Genomic DNA, 22121 nt, shown 5'->3' with positions numbered 1-22121 from the left:
TCTCTACTTTCATTTTAAAAAATGTGAACCATACAATTATATTTACTTTATTCTAGGGGACATTTGCTTTATCCTTATTTTCAAACAATAGAATTGTGACAAATGTTGCCACGTCTGTACTGGGAAACATAAATAAAATTCCTAAACAAGATCTAGCACTCTACCTAGTTTAGATACTTAGTCTGCCTTTTATGAGAAAGGAAGGGAGGAAGGAATGAAGGGAGAGAGGAAGGGAGGAAGGAAGGGAAGGGAAGGGAGGGAGGGAGGGAGGGAAGAAGGCAAGGAAGGAAGGAAAGAAAGGGGGGAAAAAGACGTTTTAAAAAGAGGTTTAAAATATGGGAGTTTGGGGATACAGCTCAGTTGGTAAGAGTGCTTGCCTTGCAAGCACAAGGCCCTGGGTTCAATTTTCAGCACTGAAAAAAAAAAAAAAAAAAAATGGGGCTTATGGGATTCTAAAATTAAATGGAATATAGTTCAAATCAAAATTCCAAACAAATGTTATGGCAGCAAGTGCCATAAAGTTTTACATGTCTAGATTTAAATGAAATCACATGCTAGTCTTCTCCAAATTAAAATATATGGCCCTTCTCTTTTGCATCTTCAACCTAATAATGAGAATACACATCAGCCATTGGGAGGCTAAGGCAGGAGGATCACAAGTTCAAGGCCAGCCTCAGCAACTTAGTGAGGCCCTAGGAAACTTAGCAAGACACCGTCTCAAAAATAAATAAACAAATAAAAGGGCTGGGGACGTGGCTTGGTGGTAAAGTGCCCTAGATTCAATCTCCAGTACCAAAAACTAAAATAAATATAAAATGATTTGGGGGTCTACAGGTGCCTACCGGGTAGGTTGGCCTCAGTGCTGAAGGAAAACGGGTAAAGAAAACACCAGTTGGACCATATGGTCCCTGTCAAGGAGTGTCGTGAACAATGTTAACTGAAGTGAGAAGGAAAGCACTCTCAGCAAAGTCAATCTATATCACACAAGATGCATTTTATATAGAGAAAAAGTTTGATTTTGTTTTTTTATTAAGCCAAAGAACAAATGGTAGTTTAATGACAAAGGTGGTATCTGCTTCACGTGAGATCATCCTTATGTAAGTCTTACCTGATTGAAATAAAATCTAAAGCAAACATGAGATTAAAAATCACATTTACATCAGGAAGTGATAAAATCTTTTGGACAGGAGAGACAGAGGTTTACACATGAACACACAATCACACAGTTTACATAACTCAGAAACACTGTATCATATGCCTAAGTTTGGAAATCATATTCTGTATGCTATTCAGCAATTAGTATCCATGTTTGAAAAATGTTAAGGAATTTATTTTTAAAGCTTCTTTAGGCTTCCCTACACGTGAATAAAACACAAAAGTACTGCTCTTTAGAGAAGAACTTTCTGTATTCAAAACAATTATAGCTGGCTGATCAATAGTTTTCAAATATTAATGAGTTAAAATCAAGACACAAGACCTAAAAACAAAATATATTTAAATATTTTCATTACATTTAATGCCTAAGAGTATCTCACACATAAGGATCACAGGTATGTTCTCAATGAGGTTTTCTTTTTTTTGTTTTTTGCGGTGCTGGGGATTGAACCCAGGACTTCGTGCTTGCAAGGCAAGCGCTCTACCAACTGAGCTATCTCCCCAGCCCCTCAATGAATTCTTTATGTCAATAAGAATACCAAATGAAAGAAGTCTTTGAAAATATAAGGTTTCCTTCAATAGTTGGGTATAGTGGCATACACCTGTAATTCCAGCAACTCAGGAGACTGAGGCAGGAGGATTGCAAGTTCAAAAACAGCCTCAGCAACTCAGCAAGACCCTAAGTAACTTAGTGAGATCCTGTCTCAAAACAAAAAAATAAAAAGTGCTGGATATCTAACTCGGTGGTAAAGCACCACTGGGGTCAATCCCCAGTACCAATAAAAAACACATTATCTCAAAAAGGTGCTCTTTTATTCTACTGGATTAACAAAAATTAAAAATTAAAATTAACAAAAATTAAAATTAAAAAGATTAACAAAACTTGGTGTGGGCAAGGGTTTTGAAAATAGGACTCTCGTGGACATTGAGTAGGGATAGTTTTTACAGATAACGGGTAGCCATATTTATCAACAGTTATACCTTTAAGAAGATAAATGAATGATTATACTATAATCAACATACCATTATCCACCAGAAAGAAAAACAACAATCTAAATAGTTATCAAAGGAGTGGCTACATAATGATGCTGCTACATGATGGAATATTAGTCAGTAAAATGATCACCCATGATTATGCACATCAGTTTCAACTCAAAAATAGAGATATGCAAAATATACATTTAAAAAGACCACACTGCTTCATAAATATTCAGAGACTGCTGTTTATTTAAGGTCTTAGATATACTTTCATACCCATCAATAAGTTTCCAAAAGTGTGTTAATGGTGGCCATTTCTTTGTGCAGGAGTTGAGGGCTTACTTCTGTCATTATGTTGTTTTATATGGATAGGAATTTTTCTAATTATTATAATAAAAAGTCACAACAAACTTTTATTGAAGATAAAAAACCAAAATGGCTTCAAATCTTTTCAACTTCCTCTTTTAAGAGGAAAGAATTCACTGAATGTTGCAAGTAGATGTAATACAGGATCTCCTTCTCAGTACCACACTTAAAAATGACGAGATAATGGAAGTTAAAAGATTCAAAGAGGTAGGGAAAGACAAATGACTGTATTCAAACAGTGCCCATTCCTGGCACCCACCTTACCACCCACAGGTTCCATGAACTCAAACACCCCTAAAACAATATCCCTTTTACACCTTAAGGAAGCAGACTAAAAAAATAATAATAAAGAATTTTTTAAATATTAAATCATAAAAGACTTACCTCAGTAAAAATATTTATTTTCCTGTCTTACATTCTTTCTTAGCACCTTTATTATGAACCTGAAAAAAAAAAAAAAAACAGCAAAGTAAAGATTATTTTTCATTGAACACTTACATGCCAGCAGTAAAGGTGATCAGAGAAAGACTCCTAGAGGAGGTGAACACCTGAGATAAATCAGAACAAAACAGAAGTTACCCAAACGGGACTACAGGAAGGAAGAGCTTAACCCATACAAATGAGAGCACTCAGTGCACGTCGGGGCGCACAGCAGGCTGAGCACCAGCACCTGGAGCCAGGGCACAGTCGCAGCACCCCACTCTGTGGGCCTGCTCCCCGTATGTGTAACAGTGCCCAACTAATAAGATGCTGAGGAATACGAGGGATAAGCCACATCAGAGGCTCTAAAACAGCTCTTATAACACAATGAATGTTCAGTGTTTTCATTGTTATAGCCTCTCACCACCTCCACCCCTATTACTTATTATACTTAATACTATTAGTGAAAAGGGGCATAGTCTTTGCATTCTAGAGGCTAGTGTGTAATGGGCTACCCAGACATATAAGGTGAAAGTCCAAAGGAAATGCTTAATTCACTTGTTTAACAAACATCTCAGTGTGAACTTGCTCAGGGATTTTGCTGGATTCTGGGCATTCTTTACTGCACAGGACAGACCTGTTTTCTCCCCTCACAGAGCTTCTGTCTGCCAAGGCTCACACCACAACACAAGAAAGCCGCTTGAAGTGACAGACACTGGTTTTTACTGGGTTGGGGGCAGAACCTACCTTAAGTGGCAGAATTAGGTGTGGAACACTGGATGGAAGGGATGGCGTCACAGGACACATGGGGCCTTTGGGAATGCTGAGTAGCACTGTTATTAGGGTGCACCCGGAGAGGAACAGGCAGGAGGGCTGAAGGCAGGCTGTTTGTTCCCTGTTCTGAAATGCTCTGATTATCCTCAACTGAAAACTGAGGAAGATTTTAGCTTTAATTTCAACTCTAATACCTTTTTATCATTTTTCTTTTCTTTCTTTCTCTGTTTAAAAGGGAGAGAAGTACGAGTAGGAAAAAGAACCCCCTCCCCCCGCACATGGTGGAAGAGTTCCACACATTGTCTTCTCTAATTTTCCCAACATCCTTACAAAGACAGTTATTGTTCCTTCCACAGATTAGGAAACTGAGGCTTGAAGAAGTCAAACAGATTTTAAATGTATACATTTAATATGTTTTTTTTTTTGTTTTTTTTTTTAGGTTTTTGTTTTTCTGGAACTAGAAAAAAACAGTTCTAAAGTACTCATAGAAAAATAAACAAAGCAAGAATTGCCAGGAATATGAAAAACAAGGGGAAACTAGTTCTAAAAGATATTAAAACTTTTTCTAAAACCAACAATGTGATATTGGTATACAAGAAAAAGACTAATAGAATACAAACTCCAGAGACAACCCAATACCTCCAAAAGGTAACAATACAACGAGGGCTCTAAAACCAACACGTGAAAGTAACAGCCACACAGAAAAAGATAAAGTCGAATCTACACATCACTCTGAACACCAGAATAACCTCTAGATTAAAGATTTGAATGTAAAAGCAATACCACAAAAGTACTAAAAACTTTGGAGGTAAATTCTAAAAACTTTGGAGGCCTTTCAGTGACTTCAAATCCAGATACCATAAATGAGTAATATAAACTGTAAAATTCAAAGAAAAAAATGTAAGATTTCTGTATATCAAAATATGTGAAGGTAAATGAAAAATAAGTGACAAACTGGGGAAAATGCAGTTTATATCACAGTTCTAATCTCTCCAATTTATAAATTTCTAGAAATTGATAGGGGAATGGGCAAGAGATGTGAACAAAAAGTACAGAGGGCAAATAAGCACTAGAAAGATGTTCCACAATGTTAAACATTAGGAAATAGATGTTGAACTCAGTGATGCACCACTGTACTCATATTAGGATGACCAGAATAAAATTAGTAGAAGAAAAAAAATTGATAAAGGAAAAAAAGCAATCCCAAAAGGAAAATGTACAAAAGACAAACAGAATTCACAGGAAAAAAAGATACAATTAGCCTTTAAGCGATATGAAAAGATGCTCAGGCTCATTAATAATGAAAGTCATGCACATTAAAACTACATTATATTGGCAATTCTTGTCTATCAAACTGTTACAAATTCAAAAGTTGTAAACCCAGTATGTTGGAAAGGCCCCACCAGAAAAACAGGTACTTTCATACATTCCAATCAGCCCTCTTATATCTGTGGTGTTCAGACTGGATTCAACAACCATAGGTTGAAAATATTTTTTTAAAAACTGTACTGAACACATATCAACTTTTTCCTTGTTATTAGTCTCTAAACAATACAGTTTAACAACTATTTACAAGGCATTTATATTGTATTAGGTCTTATAAAAAATCTAAAGATTTAAAGTGTATGAAGGATGTGCACAGATTTTGTGTAAATACTATTATGCCATTTTATATAAGTATCCCTGAATTTCAGTATCCACAAAGGTGTCCTCAAACCAATCCTCCATGGATAATGAGGAGCAACTATACTTTTAAGAGTTCAAAGCGATGCAGCACTGAAGAAGGGAAGTATCTAACAAAATTATGCACTACCCACGGCAGCAATCCCACAGATATACCTGCACATGTATAAAATGATATGTATGCAAGCTAATTCACCACTGTGTAGTCTGTGATAAACCTAGAGACAACCCAAATATCCACCAGGGGACTGGTTAAATAAACATGGCACTTAATAGATATTCTGAAGCTGTGGGGGAAAAAAAGTGTTTTCTATAAACAAATACTACATTCTTTCTAAATAAATACTAATAGGAAAAGCTCTCAAGAGCATATTAAAAAAAAAAAAAAAAAAAAAAAAGCCAAGGGGCAGAATTAGTTACATAGTATGGTACATTTTATATAAAAAGAATGCATATAGTATATTTATCATAATATAAAAAGAAACAATGGACATCTATAAGAAACCCATTTAAGGAGGTTATCTAAGAAAGGGGGTGGAGGGGGGCCAAACCAGTTAGAAATCAGACTTTCCCAAGCATGCCTGTATCATTTAAAATTTCTGACCCATTAAGAACATATTATCTATATTAAAAGAATTTTTAAACCTTAAAAGAATACTCACAGAAATAAAAGAGAGCTACCTATAAATCAGACTTAAAATCAAGCTTTAAAAAGAAAATTATTTTCTAAAATTAGATGCTGAAAAGCAATCTTAGTGTGGTCATCACAAAAAACATATTTCCCCCCCTTCGATCATCTATGTTTTTAAAATGCTATTTGAAGGGGTAAGGAATTAGAAGAGAGGATAGAAATGTACAATGAGAAGGATACTCTAGTCTAATGGGTCTCAAGTATGGTCCCTGAATCAGCAGCATCAACATCATGTGATAACTTGTTAAAATTAAAATTCTCAGGCTTCCACCCAGACTACGAAATCAGAAACTTTTAAGTCCTAGTCCAGCAATCCTGGTAATACACCCTCCAGTCTGAGAGTCACACATCTTGTCTGGTGCTTCCACAGGTTCACATGCACCACCAGTGTGCATTTCAAACAAGCTCCAGGATGCTTCAGATACGCCGCTGGTCTAGGACCACACCTGGTAAGCAAAGATGAAGGCCTCCTGGGGAAAAAGGTATGTAGCCTTCATACGGCTGAGTTTCCTATGAAACCTGTCCTCAATATCAGATGGTAAAGCCCTTACACAGGTTTCCTGGCCAAGATCTAACATGGACCTAGTTTCCCATATAAACTGTGTACACACAGAGTAAATGTTTTCAAATACCTTCTTATAAAAAAATAACAACTAGGAATCATTGAAATTCAACTTAAGGATATTTCACTGGAAAAAACTGTAAGTGGACCTATGAGCCTTCAGAAATAGAACAAAAATAATCCGTATCTCACAAATTCTGCTCATGCTGTCTAAATAACTTAACCTCAAATGCATTAACCCCCCCATGTGCTCTCCATGAAAAAGCACCAAGAAGTCTATTTCCCTCAAACCCTTTTCAAAAAAAGGTCCTCGTGTTTATGAACATTAATCTTCCATTTGTTTTACATGGGGAGAAAGATCTCTACAGGAATCTTCCAAGTAAAGAATTCTAGTTTAGATAGAAGGATCTAGAAATGTGTATCTTTATTTTGAAAGCCACTTTTGAATAAAGTTTTTGGTGCTAAAAATTAACAAATGTGCTGACATTTTTATATATTTCCTATTTCACAGCCTCTGGGATGCCACCATCTTTAAGACATTCTTAGAACCTTCTTATTCTTGGTACCACTCAGAAAGAAGAAAAATTTCCATGTGGTTATAACATGCCAATTTTAAGATTCCATCCATCTCAGATGTTCATCTTAAAAATCAATGAAATGCCTTAATTATAAACCATAGCAGTATATGGTAAATTATTTGTTTTCATTCTAACTAACTCTTATGTCTCTCAAACATAAAACTCCGTAAAGACATGCATGTTTTGTCCATTTGACAACATATCCCCCGTGCTTAGAAAGTGGAACATTTTCAATGTCTTTGTAATTCGTTATTTGGTTTACTTAAGAACATGTAATATGAAAAAAAATTTTTTTTTTAAAAACAGCATCACCTCTTTTACCCTGGAACAAATTACGTGCTCAAAATAATAAAAATTATTTTATTATTTTAATTTGGATGACTTTTCAGCTCAAAAGGACTCAATGTATCTCTACACAATTTAGCGTATATCCTCTTCTAACAATTACGTTTGTTTCCACAGTACCTTTCAATAGTAATAAACACCTTACAAGAGTTTTTAAAAATCAAAATAAACATTTTTAAACAAGTTGAAGAAATTTTCTGTCACCTGTAGCTATAAAATGATCTGAGCTAAACTCTCTTGATTTTAATTTTTCTCTCCCCAAACGAGCGGTGTTTCAAATGAAAAGACAACTTGTAAAAAGTCATACCATGAGGACTGGTATATGTACGTCTGCATTTTCCAAATTTGCGAACATGAACACCAATAAGTAGAAAAGGTTATTTTAAAAGTGATCACAGCTGGGCGTGGTGGTGCACGCTTGTAATCCCAGCAACCTGGGAGGCTGAGGCAAGAGGATCCCAAGTTTGAGGCTGCTTCAGCAACTTCAGAAGACCCTGTTTCGAGAAGGGGAGAAAAGGCTGGAGCACCTCTGGGTTCAATCCCTAGTAAGTACCTGTCCCAAAGTGATTATACCAACATGTATTTTACTTAACTCAGACCCACTGTTGCACATACTGCTGTCACTTCCCAACTGTTCTCACATCAAACTGCTAAAATAATTCTAGTGTTTAGTTGTCAACATTTCCAATGTGAATTCCCATTAAACACAGACAAATTTTCTGACAGGTATTAACCTTGCCTCCCAAGATTCTAACCAAGACTGTCTTTTTTTTTATGTCAGACACTTCAGAAAGAATAATTTTCCCAGAAAAAAAAAAAAAAGTTTGTTAAAATCTGTCCCCTTTCCTTTTATAATTGAGTAGATAATGGAGACTGTTCTTTATAGTATTTCTCAAAGGGGCAGAACTGTCCGTAAGGGATACTTTTAGTTATCAAAGAGATTGGGGGACACCCCTGGCATTTAGTGTTTGGGGACCAGGATCTAGGCTTCACACAGTGCTTGGGTGAGATGGATCTGTATCATCAAGATTCATCCTGGTCACAAGAATTTTGATCTTAAAATGGTAAAATTAAAGCCACTATAAATTAGCAATACTTTAGGACACAATATGGAGAAGTTTTTACAGGAAAACCCCAACTCACATCCCTTGTCTCTAATGATGTAGGAGAAAGTAGTAAGGGAAGTTTCGGGAGAATAAGGAAACTGCCTAAAAATTAGTGCTCATTTCCCCACACTACACATTAACTCAACATAAATTTCAATAATAGTGAGCATACATAGACTAGTGTATATGCTAACAGTATGAGATGGTACATATATTTCACCCTAATGAATCCAAAAATTTCAATCTTGTTAATATTTTACTTGTTATTACTAGCAACAGAAGGAATTCATTACTGCTCCTTCAAGCAGCAGTACCTCAAAGCATAGGACACAAAGATTTGCTAGGACATGATGTGAAAAGAAGACATCCATGGAAAGGTCATAATATGACCTGTGGGTTGACTGAGGCAGTCTGTAATTGACCTTGGCATCTCAATCAAGCCTTTTTTATTAGCATAAATAAGGTTATCCCAACACTAAGTGTTTTCCCCTAGTTTCCATCTTCATCTCGCTCTTTGATTTTCTTTTTTTAAAATAGATCCTGATTCGTTTTACCAATTCAAACTTCTTCATTGGAAGCAGGTGCAAGCACTCTAGAGCAGGCTGTCCTCCAGCACAGCTGAAAGTTCTGCTTATAAGTGATACAGCAACGTATGTCATATGTTGTTCTCCCTTTATTTCTCCTTTACATTTAAGTGAAAGCATCATCATTGCGTGTGTAGGTAGGCTCTATCATTTAGGAATGTCACTGCACAGTAGTGAAGCGGGCTTTACAACTGTTCGCCAGCAAGGAGCGGGGCCTTGATTCTGTAGTTGACAACCACTGTTCCAGAGTGGAATCACGTGCTTCGACGGGAATCAAACTTTCCTTAGCCTAAGGCAAGCCCTCGGTTCCAATATTTCACTTTTATTGGGCTAGACACCCCACCCCTGGCGTACACGGGTCTCTCTCAGCCCACCTCTGCTCTCTCTCACACTGGGCCAAACGACAGTTTGGGGGTCGGAGACCTTCCGGGAATCGGACAAAAGCGTGGAAAAAGCCTCTTCCAAGAAACTCACATACCACGCTGCATCCAATCTCAGAGGGGGTCCCAGACACACCCTCTGCAGCCCCACCAGGACCCCAGGGAATCAGCTGCGGGCACCGCTGGGGAGAAGGATCGGAGGCAAGGAAGGGGCGCAGGCCAGCGCGGGTGTTGGAAGCCCCATCCCACCACGTCTCAGCAGTGTGACTTGGGGCAGGGCGCTGCACCTCTCTGTGCAGCCCGAGCGTGGAAGCGCACAAGTTAAGTGCCTGGCACACAGCAAAGTGGAGCTGCCACGGCCAGCAGCGCCAACCCCGCCGCCTTGGGAAACTGAGGCGGGCTCCCGGGTCGCACCCGAGCGCGAGGACTGACTAGCCGGGGGCACTGGCCAGGCGGCCCGCGGCCCCGGCCGCCCCGCCCCGCGCGAGTCCCGGGACGGCGCGGACCGGGCGGCGCCGCTGCAGCCGCGGGACGTGCTGGGCGGCCTCCGAGGACCCGGGCCGCCCGCCCGCCCCGCTCCCGTCGCCCAGGCCTCCGTCTCTGCCGCTCTCACCCGCCTCAGCCCCCAACGGCCGCCGCCGCCGCCCGCTGCTCACCTCTCGGGCCGCCGCCGCCGCCGCTACCGCCGCCGCCGTGAGATCTCGCGAGACTTCGCTCCCCTCCGCACTCCCCCGCCCTCCCCGCGGCGCGCGCGGACCCCGGTCTGCGACCAGCTCGGCGCGCTCCCTTTACACCGCCCACTGCGCCCCGGGGTCAGGCCTGACCGTTCTCGCGACCTTCTGTCTGCATCCCCGCCCCTGAGTCCACTCCGCCCACCCCTGCGATCCCGAAGGGTTAAAACCCAGGTGCGAGGCCGCCGCCTCCTTCTCACCTGGCCGGCCGGGTGCGCGTGCGCATGCGCGTGTCCGAGCCCAGGACCCTAGAACCTCACTCAGCCCGGGCTTGGACCCTCGGGACCACAGTAATCGTAGCGGCCGCTTATTGGGTGCTCCGCCTTCCCCGAGCCGAGAACTTTACCTACTCCCCTTGGGTCCTCACAACTGCCTCAAGAAGTGGGTATTACCATCCTTCCTGTTCCAGAGAGGAAAAATTGGAGGCTTAGCAAGGTTAAGTCATGGGCTCCAAGTCACACAGCTAGGAAGTGGCAAGAGCACACGTTGGAATCCGGGGTCGTCTGGCGCCCAAACCAGTGCCCTCCATAACAACCCCCAGGCCCTGTCCCTCCTTGCACGAAGGGCGCTGCCTCTCAGCCCCAGTCTCCACTCCCCACCCCATCCTGCCCCCAATGTTCACCAAGGTTAAAAGAGAAAAGCTTAGGAGTTCATTTGCTACAATACAAATAACAGTATGGAATTGTTATCAATAAAATGTTTCAGCTTCATTGCAAGTATTTCCTAAGACCTCCCTGTGCTGTTTCTTGGGTAGGGCTAGAAAGCGATGTGCCTGTATCTGTAATGAATTCGGAGCCTCCTTAGATGGGTGACATTTCGCTGATACAAAGTACAACGGAGTGGTACACAGGGCATAGAATCAACATACATGACGTTAGGGAGAAGACACATGGAACTTCTTCCCAGGAGAAATCTTAATATAATAATTGTTTCTAAAGAAGAGGGGTTAATCTTTATTGAAGGCATATAGAGGTGGCTACTCATTTTCTTCCAATCCTGGAGATGAAAAAACTAACCTAAGTGTTCATAGTGAGTCAGAATTTGAGCCTGAGTCTGAGTTTGGTCCTGTTCCACAGGACAGCATAAGCTACTTCTTCTGGGCCAGCTCATATAAAATCGTGAGCCTTGAAGTTTCAGTTTATCCTTTTGTCAGGGTCTTCCTGGGCTAATCCAGCCTACCTGATAGTTATATCTGTTAGCAAATGTAGGCCCACTCACCCTCCAAGACTGTTCACTCTCCCAGGAAATAATTCTGCTACATAAGCCAGAGCACATGGGTACCCCTCATGTGTGTCAGCATGACCTAATCCACCAGCTGGAGGAGTGGGTATGGAGGCAAAATCACTTCAAAGGGGCAGGTACAAGGTGCCCAGCTCTGCTCCAAGTGCTGTCCACTCCCTAACTCATTTAGTCTGACAATCCTGTATCAGTCAGTGCCCCCCAGAGAAACAGAACCAATAGGATATAGATGTAGATCTGTAAGAGGGGGTTTATTATGGAAGCTGGGAAGTCCTGAAAGATGCTGTCTGCAAGCTGGAGAACCAGGGAAGTCTGTGACATAGCTCAGTCCCAGTATAAAGACCTTAGAGCCAGGGGAGCTGATGTAACTCTCAGTCCAAGACTCAGGCCTGAAGATACAAGACCCAAGACCTGAAGACCAGAGAATCTGGATTTCTGATGTCAAAGGGCAGAAGAAGATTGGTGTCCTGGCTCCAGAAGTGAGCCTTTCTGCTTTTCTGTTTTATTTAGGCCTTTAACCAATTGAGGTGAAGGCCACTAATTCAAACTGCAGTCTTTCTTAGAAACACCATCACAGGCATACTCAGAAATAATGTGTTACCAGCTATCTGGGTATCCCTTAGCCCAGTCAAGTTGACATCTAAAATTAACCATCACATATGGAAGTTATCATGACCCCCATTTTATAGATGAAGAAACCAAGGACTTAAAGGTAAGAGGACTTGCCTAAGGGCCCACAGTGGGTAAGAGGTGGAATTGGAATAAATCGGTATCAGTCTGGCCCCAAACCTACAAACTTTGACCTTAGTGACCAACAGGTTCTTCCCTACCAGGAAAGCCTATAGTTTTATGAAATGGAATGCCTGAAAATCATCTCAAGTCAAAACTCTAGCCTGAGTACTGTGTTTCAGTACTCTCGTCTAAAATAAGAATATCAATAGAAGTTGGGATGATTAACTGAGTTAATATATGCAAAGTATATGTTCAGTAAATTACAGCTGTTAGGCACTCAGTAAATTATAGCTACTATGACCACAGGTGAGTCTTCTGTGATGTTTTGTTTATTCCTCATCTTCCAATATAAACTCCAAATCACATTGGTGGATATGCTTAGGTGTAGGGATGAAAGTAGTTTCTAGTACACTGAAAACAATGATAAATGGACCAAGTGACCCCAGCACTTCCTCCTAATCATGGAAGGAGACCACTCCTCCATGGCTCTCTCTTCCCAGTTTCCTGGGAGAGTGGCAGCCTGTTTTATAAAGAGCTCCCCTTGTATAAGAAAAACCACCCAAATATTTTTAAAGATCTGACTCTAGAAGAAATCACTCCATAGGCAAAAAAAAGAAACCTAAAATGAATGTTTTTAAGAGAATTTTGGCAAGGTTGGGGACAAATACCACAGTGACATCATGATTAGAGGGAAGGTTTTTAAAGGAACAATCCTGCCACCACTCTCTGGCATTGGTACTCCAGATTCAGGTTTCTATCCTGACCCAAAGCATGCCACATGCTCCTGTCAGTGGCAAAATCTTCTAGTGGGACAGATCCTCACAGGGAAGGAGTGAGTGTAGCAAGATCCACAGGGACATTATGGGTGATTGTAATCTGCACACCCCTGTAGGTATACTACATGGTATGTGGTATAGTTTAAAGGTATAAGGTATTAACACATCGTTTGATCCAAGAGAGATTTTATAAATGCCTCTAATGGGGTTTGGTTAATGCTCATTCGTTTAATAAAACATGTTAAGCACTTAAGTGCTGGTTACAGTGTTAATGGCTGTGAACGAGGCAATCGTAGTTTGTGGTCTCATCACATGTATGACCTAGAGGGGGAGAGAGGTAGTAGTGAAATAACTGAACCAAAAGCTGTTGAAATACAATGTGATAAATAGGATGAAAAAAAAAAAAAGCGCTGATAACTGCCCTCCCCCCAAGAAAGCCAAAATGAAAGAGTAGAAAAAACTGACTGAAATGAGTTCTGGAGGATGCAGAGGAGCAAACTAGGCATGGGGGAGAAAGGACCGCATTTAGCATCGAGGACGGTATGATCCGCAAGAAATAATAAATGTTGGTAGCAAAGAGGAGGCCAGTTTTGAGGATGGTGTTTGCAGGCTCGAGATCCTGAAGGAGAAGCAGTATTGGGCCTGCGGCAGCAGCAGTTAAAAGCAAGGGCAGGCTCCTGGCACCTGGCGCTTCAGGGCAGCAAGGGCGGAGCAGTGGTTAGTTCATCTGGCCAAGCCTGCAGTGTGGTCTGGGGCATTTTTCCTAGAAGCTTAGCCTCAAGTTCTTTCCTTTGGCCCTCCCAATGATTCTGTGGGATGCCTAACATCCTCTAGAGCACTGCCCTTTCTACTTAAAGCAGCTAGTATTTCTACCCAAGAACACTGACCTCTCATAAACCAAAGCCCATTAGAGCCCAGGATACTTGGGGGAAGCTTACTAGAAACAGTGGAAAGGGAAACTTTATCTGCTTTAAGAAAGAACCCCAGGCAGATGTAGTGGCACATGCCTGTATTCCCAGCTGCTTAGAAGGCTGGGGCGGAGGATGGCAAGTTTGAAGCCAGCCTGTACCACTTAGTGAGACCACTTCTCGAATAAAATTTTTTAAAAAGGGCTGGGCTGGAGATCTGGAGATGTAGCTAAGTGGTAGAGTGCTTGCCTAGCATGTGCAAGGCCCTGGTCAATCCCAGTATAGAAAAATGAAAGAGAGAGAGAGAGAGAGAAAGGAAGGAACTGCAGGAAGCCAGCATACTTTCCTAACTTAACGGAACTTCTAGTGTTATCAATGGCTTTGTCCATGGGAACTGGCCTTAAGACCGGCGTGCATGGTGGAGAACAGAGCAGAGAAGCTAAAAGATTCTGGGTCCTTGATGACATCACTGTTTTGCTGGACTGACTTCAGACCCACAGGGCCCTGGACATCCCCTTTCCTGAGCTAATGCATGTGGTTAAACCAACTCCACTTGGCTTCTCTGTTCCTTACAGCCCAAACATTCACACTGGGATAGGCAGGAAGGAAGCAATTTATGGGGAATAAACATGCATCCTCCTTGCCTGTACCTGGAGCAACCCCAATTCCTGTGCAACCTCCCAATCTAGCCCTCTCTGCCCATCAATCCTACTCAGATAAGCCCTATCTGGTTCCAACCACTGCACTTAAGAAAGCACCTCCTTCCTTGGCCCCTCACATCCTTTAATTATATCTTTGATGGGTATAAAGTGGTCTTTTACTTGCCCAGCTCACACATCTGGTAAGTGGCAGAGCTGAAGGTCTGGAGGCCATCCAGATTCCAGGCTTCTAACCACTAAGTTTAATGCCATGTATCATCCAGCCTCGCTAAGTTAAAAAAAAAAAAAAAAAAAGCATGGCCCTGAGCCAGACCAAAAAAAAATTCAAATCCAGCTCCATATCTGCTATCTGTCCTTGAACACACCTCGTAAGTATTGCTGTGAAATGAAGTTTATAATGCCAATTTTGTAGTGTCTGGTAGTCATTTGCACGGCTCACCAGTGATTTCTGGCTCTCCACCTTCTGGGCACATGCAGGATTGCACTTCCTGGTCATGTGACTAGTCCTGACCAAAGAGTGTGCATGAAAGAAGTTTGTGCCATTTCTGGGCCAAAGCATTTAATGCCAGTGAGAGATCAGTCTGAGATCTGTCTTTCTGGCAAGAGAAACCACAATGCCCATGAGGGTAGTTTCTCCATTGATTGGAGCCCCCAATCACAGTCACATAATATGAGCAAAACACAGATCTTTTTGGTTTTAAGTCATTTCGATTTGGGGGTTAATGACTGTCATCTCATATTCTATCCTATCTTGACTGATTCAGCTGGCCCTCCATATCCACAGGTTCAACCAGCTAAGGATCAAAACTTCTTTTAAAAAAAACTACAACTAGGACTGGGGTTGTAGCTCAGTGGCAGAGCGCTTGCCTAGCATGTGTGAGGCACTGGGTTTGAAAAATAAACAAATAAAGACATACTGTCCATCTACAACTACAAAAATAAAAAGAAATTTTAAAAAACCTGCATCTATGCTGAACATGTGGAGACTTTTTCTTGTCATTATTCCCTAAACAATACAGTATAGCAACTATTTTTATAGAATTTATGTTGTACTAGGTTTATAAATAATTTAGAGATGATTGAAAACATACAGAAAAATATGTACAGGGTTATGCAAATACTATGTGTCCATGGGTTTTGGAGTCCAGAAGAGGTCCTGGAACCAATCCCTCAAGGATATCAAGGGACAACTGTACATACAGTATGATCATTTACTCATTGATTCAAACATTTTTCTGCCCAGCCGGATAAGACTTAAGGCTTAAGTTGCAGTCCTGAAGGTCTTAGTTTAATACCTCAGGGATGGGGCTCAGACCTCTGCAGTTGTCTGATGCTCCCAAGTGATTCTGATGCTCTGGCAAGCCTGAGATTCCTGCCTGGCTACATCTTGTGATGGTAGAGTGGACTATGGTGTCTACTCTGGAGGGCCACCTAGATTGGAGGACACGCTCAGAGCCAGAAAAATTACAATACTAATGGGTAAGTGATCTGATATATGAAAAGTAAGAATATATGGGCATTTTATGAATGATAAAGCTTTACATGTAATATAAAGTAGATATGCTTCTTGGCAAATCCATTCGTCAACTCTGTGACCCAAGACCAGGTACCCAAACTGTCAGCTTAATATATACACTATATTATCTGCCACTCTGTTTTCCAGGAGTGAAAAATAAAGCTTAGAAAAGCTCTAAAGATATGACCCAGGGTCAAAATAGCTAGCACATGGATGAATTGGAATCCAGATACAGGTTTTTTCTCTATCTGGAGCCCAAGGCCTTCACTGGTTCACAAAAGGCCCTTGCTTCTCTCTCCAGCTTTCTCTCTTGTCTTCCCCTTTACCTTGAACTCTGACTCCTAGCCACATCAAATTGCCTGTCCCTGCAGGCCCAGCCCATGCTATCTCACACTTCATAGCTTTGGCTCCTGCTCCTGTGTCTGTCTGGCTTGCCTTCCCTCCATCCTCCTGGCCTTGTTTCCAAACCCTGGCCAGGACCGGTCCCTGGTGTTCTGACTGCTGCACACACTTACCCCTGGCCCCCCGCCCTAGCACAGTCCTTCACTTGCTTACTGAGGGCCCCCATCACATACAGAGTGGGGTCTGGGCTTCATTTCTCTGAGTCATGTAACTAGCACTGGGGACACAGCGCTAAAGCACCAGCCATGGCCGCGTGAACACTTAACTCAGCAAAACCAGATCCTTCCAATAAGACCACATGGCAAACTATTTCTGTGAAAGGCCTTTGTCGTCTTATAATTTTGTGACCTCTGTACAATTCTCCACCTCTGTGAATCTCAGTGTCTCAGATGTAAAATGGGACTCAGGAGAGCACCTACCGCACAGTTGTGAGAATTCATTAAGATGTAAACTTAAGCGCACTGCCTGGTTCATAAGGAGAAATGAATTAAATTCCAACCACCTCATTGTTATGAGTGTCTTCTCGTTACAACTGCTGCTGTTGTCCCTACTCAGCATGCCCCCATAGATGTCGTCATTGATGTTATTGTTCATACATCCCACCAAGTCTAAGTGTTACGGTTTGGAGGTGAGGTGTCCCCCAAAAGCTCACGTGTGAGACAATGCAAGAGGGTTCAGAGGAGAAATGTTTGGGTTTTAAGAGTCTTAACCCAATCAGTGAATTAATCCCCTGATAGGGATTAACTGAGTGGTAACTAAGCGGAGGGTGTGGCTGGAGGATGTGGGAATTAGGGGCGCGGCTTTGGTTATATATTTGTATCTGGCAAGTGGAGTCTCTCTCTGCTTTCTGATCATCATGTGAGCTGCTTCCCTCTGCCACATCTTCCACCATGATGTCCTGGCTTACCTGGAGCCCCGAGCAATGGAGCTGGCCTTCTTTGGACTAAGACTTCTGAAACTGTGAGCCCTCAAATAAACCTCTTCTCTTCTGTAATTGTTCTGGTCGGGTCTTTTAGGCACAGCAGCAAAAATGCTGACCAAAATACTAAGGACTTTGCTAAATATTCCTTCCTGAATGCTTAGTATTCTCAGAATCCTCAAAATGAGCTCTTCATTGTCTTGTAATGGTTTAGTGTCCTAATCATGAATTATCACCCCTGTACCCAGGAAACTGCCTAGTGGCTCCTCGGGAAGTCTGTGTCTGCCAGACAATTCCATTCAGGTTTTCTGGATATGGCTAAGGTTCTCCTTGTCTCCCACTTTCACTGACATTCTCCCTGCTATGAATATTTCCGGTTCATTTATGGTCAGCCCAGGCCACTGTGAAGGTGGCCCCCACCTCTCCCTATGGGAGGGTCAGAATGGCAGTCAAACAGGCCTGTGGGCTTTTGGAATCATTGATAACGCAAAAAGGAATAATACCTGCAATAAGCTTTTCTTTCTTCCCAGGAGGAACTTAAAGAATGGGGATTTGAGTTTGAAATCATATTGCTCCCCAGGCCATCAGAGTGAGCAAACCTTGTCCCCGCTCCCTCCTTATCCTTCACACATCTGGAGCGCAGTAGGCACAGTTTGGGTTTTGGCGAGGCATTCCTTAAGGTTGCTTGCTGAACAAGTCTGGGCTGTTATGAAAGGATAGTAAAACAGATCCCTTCCCCACACCCCAAGTGTCATAAGAACTGGGAACCTAAGAGGGAAACCAAAACTCAGGCCTCACAGTGAAGAAAAACGTAAGCTTGGCTTTTCTGATTGAAAAGATTCCGAAGACCCAGGCGTTGAGCCGTGTTTGCTAAGACCCACACCGAGACGAACATTCATGGGACTGTGAAAACAGAAAGGGAGCAGCAGGTAGATTGGGATGGTTGGGATGAGGAGGGAACAGACATCAATGAAGAGATAAAGAGGTGGCCCAAGAGGCAAGTTACCTCCAGGGAGGCCAGTGGCCAAAGTGAGATGGCCACGGAGAGGGAGTTTTCCCCAGAGGGCTGGAGCGGAAAATAGCCTTTTTTTTTTTTTTTTTTTTTTTCCAGAACCATGTTGACACACAACTGCTTAAATAAATTTTCATTCCCATCTCATCTGACTCATTTGGCTGGAACAATGAGCTTGCATTCCACAGCCTGGGCTGACCCTCCTGCACCCCACTGCCGATAAAGCATGAAGAGGGTGATTACTGCTTTCTGCATGAAGAAGGGCCACGAAATCAGCTGGGTTCTCTTTTGAGTAGCTTCTGACAGCAACGTCTAGCATCCAAAATTGGGTTCTCCTGTCAGCCATTTCTAGGGGAGAAAAAAAGTCGGGGAGGCACGATAGAGGAATCACAATCTAACAAGATTTAAGCAGCAGCCCTTCAATTAAAACCAAAAGAAAAGGAAGAAAGAATACCACAGTTCTAAGTAAGGAAGGAAGACATCAGCCGTGCGGCGGCCCACGCCTGTGATTCCAACTACTCAGGAGGCTGAGCAGGAGGATCACAAGTTTGAGGCCAGCCTCAGCAATTGAGTGAGACCCTGTCTCAAAATCAAAACTAGTAAAAGAGCTGGGGATGTTGCTCAGTTGTAGAGTGCCCCTGAGTTCAATCCCCAGTAACAGAAAAGAGAAAGAAAGAAAAAAAGATGTAAGGTTGAACCTGCAATGATGAATTGAAATCAGTAGTATCATTATGAATTAAGGATCTTGATGAAAGAAAAATGGAAAGAAAGGAAGAAAAAAGATGTATGGTATGCGTGTATTTATATACATAACCTAGTTCCAAATTCTGAACATTAAGAGCGCTTAGAACCCTTGTTCCATAGCAATGAGCAGGACAGATCTCCACCCAGATCTTGGCTTCTAAATACTATTCTCCAATAAAAGAGACCAGGGCTCCTTGGAGAAATGGTTGCTCCCAGAACTGGGACAGGGAGAATGTAAAATAACTTTGGAACAAGAAAATGGGGAGTTGCTTAAAAAGGGATGGGGCAGTTTAAATTTTTTTTTAATTGGTACATTATAATTACATATATTAGGACGATTCATTGTGACATATTTATAATGCACGTAACATAACTTGGTCAATTTGATAGGGGTTTATTGAAAGAGTTCCCAACAGACAAAGTTGAAACAGTTTGAGCAACTAAATGATGATGGCATTGGATTATACGTCACAGAATTAAATAGATAGCCATGAGTCCCATATGAGTAAGAAGAAAAAGAAAAGAAGGAAGGAATAGAGGAAGAGTTTGTTTCCTTAAGGAGAATTACAATTAATAAACTAAGAAAGAATGAGGGAAATAAAAACAAAATCACCATTAGAAGTCCATAGTAATAATTGCTGTGGGTAAGATCTATGAATGGAGGCCAAACTTTAAGTGAACAAAAAAAGTTGTTGTTGTTGTTGTTGTTTTCTCCCCAGTACTGGGAATTGAATCCAGTGAAGAATTCCAAGAGGCTCCACATTCATCAAGTGATTGAAATAAACATCACTCCTAACAAGTCCAGTTGAAGAATTCCCCTCCCCCGCAAATAATCCCATAAGGACCCTTCACCTGGGTGATACCACCCCCTAAAAAAAAAAAAAACCCTATAGCCCAGCCCAATAATAAGCAAACACCAAACCTAAGAGGAGAGACATTGTACAAAACATCTGACCAGCATCTTTCAAAAGTGTCAAGGTCATAAAAGACAAGGAGAGACTGAGGCATTATCACAGATTAGAAGAGATCAAGGAGTCATTATGACTCGATGCAATGTGAGATCTGTAAAGGAAAACTGGTGAAATTCAAATAAAGTCTATAGGTTAGTTGATAGTTTTGTACCCATGTGAATGCCTTTGTTTTGATCATTATACTGTACTTATTTATTTATGAATTCATATAGGGGATTGAATCCAGGGGCACTTTCCCACTGAGCTACATCCCCAGCCCTTTTTATTTAAAGATAGTTTCTTGCTAACAGCTTAGATCCTTGCTTACTTTCTGAGGCTGGCCTCAAGTTTGTGATCCTCCTGTCTCAGCCTCCTAAATCTCTGGGATTACAGGCATGAACCACTGTGCCCAGCCTACAGTTTTGTTTTTTTTTTTAAGGGTCAACAGTAGAGGAAACTGGGTGAAGTGTCTATGGGAATATTCTGTGGTTTTGCATTTTTTTCTGAAAGACTAAGTCTCGCACTAGACCCTACCTCTTAAAGTTTTCTGTCTCAACACTGCCACACTGTAGACCAAGCTCCCAGGATATGAACATTGGGGGACGCACTCAAACCCCATCTAAACCATAGCTGTGTGTTTCAAGGTGATGTGGCACCAATCACCATGAACACTAGGCACTAACTAGACTTAGGATAGAATCCTAAATCCACATACCTACCCACAACTACTGCTTCTGCCACATTTCAGGTTGTCCTCCCAGCAAGCCCACCTGTAGAGGGGGAAGGAAACTTCCAATAGCACCAAGACATAGCCCTTGGTTAATGGTAGTGACCAAGTGGGGAGCCCCACAGCATTTTAGGTCTGTGTGAGGGCATAAAACATACTTCACAGCAGTAGGGAAATCAGTTGCTCTGCTGCTCCTTTTTCCTTGTGAAACCTTATGTGAGGGCAAGAGACTAGCTGAGAGGGTGTTTCTCAGCAGAGCATGATCATCAGAGGAGAGGCATGCAAAGGGGAGCCCAGAACAGGGAGTTGGAACAAAATGAAAAGTTCTGATGAGGAGAATATTGGGGTGAGGCAGGGAATATAAAAGGTGGGAGGGGATGGATGTTCAGGGAACTTGGAAGGAAGGTTACTAACACTCAGCTCTAAGTTGTTTGCATTGAAAACTCCTTCCAGATCCCCAGACTCTTGTAAAGTCTGCTACACACATAGGCCTGGTGTGTGCCCATGTGTCTCTGTATGTCTATCAGTCTGTATATGTGCATGCGTGTCTGAGTGTATGTGTATTTGAGTCTGTATATTTCTATATGTTTCTGTGTGTCTGTGAGGCAGTCTGTGTCTGTGTGCATCTGTGTGTCTTCATTTCTATGTGTTTGGGTCCATCTGTAGGAGTGATTCTGTGTGTGTGTCTGAGCCTGTATGTCTTCTGTGTGTGTGTATTTGTGCATGTGTGTGTGTGTGTGTGTGTGTGTGTGTGTGTGTTGGAAATCCCAGCAAAGGACTGATTTCTTGTGACAGCAAAGACACATAAAAAGCCGCAAGACTCAGAGGACGAACCAGAAGTCAACCTAGACAGGAGGAAACTGAGCCCTAGGTGTCATGAGAATGTAAGGTCCTAGGAATTCAATGACATCTTTGCACAGGCCTTGGAATTTCCCTGGCACTTGGAATGCTGGTGGGGGTGGAGTTTCAAGTCTGTAGTGTCGAGAGACCTGAGGACAGGAAGACCTTCCCCCCAAGTCAGCTTACACTGTGTTATCTCCATTTTGCAACTGGGGAAACTGAGTCTCACAGCCAGCGCTTTCTTTCATGAGACTGAAGAGAAGCAGCCAGCTGCTGAGCCAGCAGAGGCCTCTGGGTGAACTGAGCACAGTGAATTGCCGTGAGGAAAATCACTGCCCTGTTTG

At 42.1% G+C, this 22121-nt stretch overlaps 2 protein-coding genes across 10 annotated transcripts in view; one reads left to right on the top strand and one right to left on the bottom strand.

Annotated features, from left to right (window-relative positions):
* Positions 1-10363, bottom strand: part of MRTFB (myocardin related transcription factor B) — a 386264-nt gene extending 375901 nt beyond the window's left edge. For 6 of the 9 annotated variants that reach the window (XR_013760651.1, XM_079120572.1, XM_079120564.1 and 3 more), the window contains exon 1: positions 2884-2942. The gene's annotated coding sequence lies outside the window, so the exon portion shown is untranslated. The other 3 variants (XM_079120567.1, XM_079120568.1, XM_079120569.1) reach the window with 3 other exon arrangements.
* PARN (poly(A)-specific ribonuclease) overlaps positions 1-22121 on the top strand; it is a 578557-nt gene that overhangs the window by 422083 nt on the left and 134353 nt on the right. The gene's annotated exons all lie outside the window — the stretch shown is intronic.

This window comes from Sciurus vulgaris, assembly GCF_902686455.1.
Source record: "Sciurus vulgaris genome assembly, chromosome: 18".
In the NCBI taxonomy this organism is placed as follows: domain Eukaryota; kingdom Metazoa; phylum Chordata; class Mammalia; order Rodentia; family Sciuridae; genus Sciurus; species Sciurus vulgaris.
The sequence above is the reverse complement of the archived record's forward strand: the minus strand, read 5'-3'. Positions and strand labels throughout refer to the sequence as shown.